This window comes from Morone saxatilis, unplaced genomic scaffold (assembly GCF_004916995.1).
Source record: "Morone saxatilis isolate NCDOM2014 unplaced genomic scaffold, NCSU_SB_2.0 Contig1, whole genome shotgun sequence".
Lineage (NCBI taxonomy): Eukaryota > Metazoa > Chordata > Actinopteri > Moronidae > Morone > Morone saxatilis.
The window spans coordinates 143868-149323 of NW_023339651.1; positions in this window are offsets into that span (position 1 = coordinate 143868).

Consider the following 5456-nt stretch of genomic DNA (forward strand, 5'->3'; position numbering starts at 1 on the left):
CATCATCATCACCTTCATCATCATCATCACCTTCAGATTGTCTCTGGTTGTTTTCTCCACTTTGTCCACTAGATGGAGACAAACACCAGGAAACTCTCTGCAGCAGCTTTACAGTCTCCAATAAAGTTTGAATGAATCATTGAACAGTTTAAAACTTTATTGAACACATCAGCAGGACGATCAGCTGACACTTTAGGTGTTCCACTTCCTGTGTGAAACCTTCCCACAATCCTCCGTCATTCAAATTTCTTTTCATAAACAGGTTTTTAAAGTTTTATTTTCAATGTTAAATTCACATATTTTAACTGATAAACAAAGACAGAACAAAGGTAACTTAAACTGCCCACTGTAAAGCTGTTACTGCTCAGAAGGAACCTGGTTGATCTACAGTTGCTCCAGTTTACAATCAAAGACAATATCAGAATGCAAATAATAATAATAACGTTAAAATATGTGCCGTTTATTACAATATATAACAACAATATATACACACTGTAAAAACTGTCAAACTGTGACAGTAAAACACCATACAATTTAAATAGGTTAAATGCTTTCTGTAGCAGTAAACGCTGTTATATCTCACAGCAAAACCTTTCTCCATTTAAACACAACAAACAACAACAAATATTCTGTTCTAATAAACAGTCACAGCTCTGCGCTCTGTACACACTTTCTTTTCTACTTAAATAAATAACCAAAAAGGAAACTTAAACTTTTTTATTCCTTTTCATATTACACTGTAAAATCTGATGAGTTAGTTCAACTCAAACTGTTTGAAGAAACCGATCGAAACCGTTTATTAACTCAAACAATTTAAGATATTTAATTTGAGTAACTCAAGTATTTATTGTTACGTTAACTTGGATAAATTAAGTTAACTGTAATACTGTGTATTACATCATCTGTCAAAACAGCTGATGTACGATTACAGTTTATTATTAATTATCAAACTGAGAGCAAATTAATTGAGTTACTGCTGTAGTAATTAGTTAAAGTTGTTAATTTACACTTCGGGGGATATTAAGAATTATTTGAATTGATAAACTGAAATACATACAAAAATGGAAAAATAATTATGTAAATTCATCTTTAAAAAAATGAATCAGTGGAACAAACTTAGTTATAGTTATTATATCAGCAACATTTTAAATACTGCACAAATATAAGTTCACTGTAACAACTCATTTGAATCCAGATGTTTTGGAGGATTCATTTATGTTACTTATTTTATTAAGATGTGTTGTCAGGTTTCACATCCAGATAAAGACATTAACTATTGTCAGCGTACAATATGTTGTATATCAGCAGTATTCATGTTAACACTGTTTTTTTTTTTATCTTAGATTGGACTTTTAGATGATTTCTGTCTGCTGTCTTTGAGAAGAAGATGAAGAAGAAGTGATTCATGGAGGAAAATAAAAAAGTTTGTTTGAAAGAAATGAAAGAAGTTGGTTTTATTTCACTGACATCCTCACAGTGTGTGGCGTTCCCCAACCAGCAGGGGGTGCAACGTCTCCACAGGACAAACGCAAAGACTCATGAACACTTATTCTTGTTGGAGTTCCTGTAATTTCAAAATAATTACTAATATAATAACTCATAAACCTTTTAACTGTCATCAACTTTAACTGATAAAAAGAAAAACACATGGAGATCAACAATAATGTCAAAAATCATAATAATAATAATAATAATAATAATAATAATAATGTAGAGAAACAACAGATCAATGAAACCAAACTTTAATAAAGAAAAATCCTTTTAACAGAACATTAAGGTCCCATAAAGCTGCAATAATAATATATATTTGTATGTGTGTGTGTACAGTGCTGATATAAAGGTCACAGATCACTGTAAAGACAAGATTGAAGAAAATAACCAAATGAATGAATTATTATTTTTCTTATTATTATTCTTTTTTAATATGAACTTTATTTTATACATCTGCTTTATTTCCTTCATACAGTCGCAGCTGTTTGCTCTGTAAAGACCATGGCCACTTCCTGCCTCTAACATTAAACAGTTTCTCTCGCTGTCATTGTTCCTTGGCCACTTTAAAAACACAAATTTTTCATTTTCTTGTCACAGTTTTATTTTCGTTGCAGTCGTGGTCACCTTCACAGTAAAGGTCCAGAGAGGACAGTGGAGACATTAGAGGCTTTCAGGGGACGAGTCGGCGGGTAAAAACCAGAGGACACACGAGGTTTGGACATCTGGAGCCGCCACTCAAACCTGCATTCATTAACCTCCTCTGTTAATTAATTAAAGACACGTCAGGTTCAATTAGCAGCAATTAAAGAGCTGGAATGATATTAATGGACTGTGATCGCCGTCTGAAACCGAGCAGGGCTGTCCCTCTGCCTGCTGCCTGTAAGACCGGACTGAGGGCTCACAGCCTAACAGACCCGGCGACTAACAATACTTTCAGGTATCTGTACTTTAAGAGTAAGAGTAAGAGTTTAAGAGTTTCTGACAACCTTTTACATTTTTACACAAATATCTGAACTTTCTTCTGCTTACGGTTTAAAAACAGGCTTTACTTTAGTTTGAATGCATTCATTGATTATTATTATTAGTTTGCATCATTGAACAGTTCACATGACAGACGTAAGACCAAGAAAACGACATAAAAGACAAACAGACAGTTTGTAGAAACCAAGTGAGGACTTTTATACTCTTACCGAGTACAGTATCTTATACTGAAATCCTCAGAGTATAACAGTAAAAGTACTGATGTTTCTGACTGTTTCTGTGGACAGTGAACAGATTTCCTCCATGTTAGCTCTGTCCTGTGTGTAAACCAGTGTTGATGTTGGGAAGGTGTGTAATGATGTAAAATAATAATCAATAATCAATAATCCCCTCAGATGCATCCACACTTAAGTAACAATCCTGTTTTTAAACTGTAAAAGTAAAAAATCTGAAATATAAAAACTAAAAAAGTACAGAAACCTGGAAATAAAGCTGATAAAGATCTACTGAGTTAATTAAAATGTTCTCATTAATAAAAACATTTCTTGTACTTCTTCATAATTTAATAAATAATATAATAATGCTAACGTCGTTAATAATGTAAAACAGAGAGGAAGGTAAACTGTGATTAATGCTTTTTACTGTAAACAAATATTTTTCTCCAGTCGGCAGAATTTCACTTTCTGCATTTTTGGACAAAAGGAGATTTTCTCCGACTCCTCGGCTGCATCTTCACAAATTGTTCTCAAACTCAAAACACTAATCTATACGCACACAGTACATTCTGTATATATACCGTATATACTGTATAAATACTGTGTTTATGATGCGTTCATTTGCATTTACAGAACTAATATTTGTGGTTCTTCTAAACAAAAGAAATAATATCAGTAAAAGAAGAGTGATCAGAATTATTATTTTATTATCAGTCAGAGAAATAAAATCACTTCTTTCATTCAGTTTTATTAAAATATTACATATTTATAATTTTATTGAATATTCCCTGTTTTTGTCCTGTTAAAGGTTCATTCTGTGCTATTGGACTGTGTGAATAAAACCAACTCCTCTGGTGTTTGAATCTCTTCTTTATCCTTAGTTTATATATAATAATAATATCATAATGTGTTTAATAAAAACAGAAACAATCAAACAATGTTCATTCCCAATAAAGAGAATAAAATCTCTCTCTGTCTCCTCTTGGTGTCGCTCTTCCCTCGCTCGCCCGTCTCTCTGCTGGGATGAAGGGAATTCCCCGAACTGGGACGACTGGAAATCCCTCTGCAACACACACACACACACACACTGTTACACACACACACTCTCAGCTGAAGGTCGACCGCTTTGTTTCCTCTCATTTTATTCTTGTTTTTCTGGCTTCTCATCTGTTTTTTTCTTTCTGTTTGGAGCCGACTGCAACGAAACCGAGAAACAAAAACACGACCAGATAACAGAATGGAGTTAATAGAAGGAAATAAAATAATAAGAGTGAATCAGTCCAACAATAAAACAGACGACTACAATAAAATAGTAGAACGTGTCAGTCTGAGGACCTAAAAGAGGACTGTCAGTCACCGTCCAATGAGATGCAGCGAGCGGTTTGATGGACAGCTGAGGTTTAATGAATCTGATCCGAGGTCAGTCCGACTGGAGGAACTTTTTCAAACCAAACTTTCCTATAAAAACTGCAGATTTAAGGTTTCAGTCAGTTTGAAAAACATTTAATTCAAAGTGATTTCATATTTAATCAATTGAAATGTTGATTGGTTTCAGATATACACATTAACACATTAAATGATAAATCCTCTCCAGTTCACTCTGACTCAATTTAAACTGAACTGGTTGGAATCACATAATGTCTGCAGGAACTCTGGTTTATTGATCATTTGATTATTTCTAATGAGGAATGAAGGTCTGATCGATTTAGAGTTTGTTCTGATCAGAAACCTTAATGAGCCTCAGGTCCGATCAATCGATCTCAGCTGACTGAAATCTGAATTCAAAATCACATTTTGGTTTAAAACAAAGAAACTAAAACAGGAGGAGAAAGTTAAATTAATATAAAACATATAAATGACAGCACCATGGTAACAGTATAAATATATAATAATGGCCTTGCAGAACCCAGAAATGTTGAGCGTAAAGTATGGTTAGAAATGTAGTTTGTTCCTCCAGATAAAATCAATAAATCAATAAATCAGTTAACATTTAGCTTTATAGCAAAACACGAGTTAATGAACATCAGTGATTAATGAACTTTCTAACTGTATTCAGTAATTCTGGTGAAACTGGATCAGATTTTATGGAGAAAATATTTTCCCATTAGCGGGCGACTGAACCGGGCTCAGCAGCCGGACCGGGATCGAACACAGCCTCCGAGACCGACAGGGAATGACGTTACAGTACCGAGGTCATTTACAGAGTTTCCTGATGGACAGATTGATCAGTAGCCAACCACTAACTGCCCCGGGACACCAGGAGCCAAACCCGGCAATAAATCCACCTCGAATTCTCTGTCAGTCTGTGTTCGGTCCCGGTCCGGCTGTGTTCACTGGGAGGTTGACGTTAGCTCATAGTGCTAGCTGCTAATAGCCAATCAATATCTGCTGCTAAGTACCTCTGACCAAACAGAGTCTGCTGCTGCAGAAACAAACAATAAATAAACAAAGGGCTGCAGGTCGGATTCGAACCCTGAGCCGCTGCAGCAGGGACTCGGTGCCTGAGGCTCGACCAGGTGAGCTCCTCTGGAACTACTGGACATTTTAATTCTACGCTTCATTACAAGTTGGAGGTTTAGTGCTGAAGTCATGTGACTGTTTAAATGGAACAATCTCATTGGCTGTTTGTGGAAGGAACCAGGAAGTCGTCAGCGTTGGACTACAGGAATACTTCATGCTCTACTACTATTATTGATCTCACTTATTGATCATTTACTGCACAGGATGTGAATAATTACTGACCTTAACGTTCATTTATTTCTCCTACAG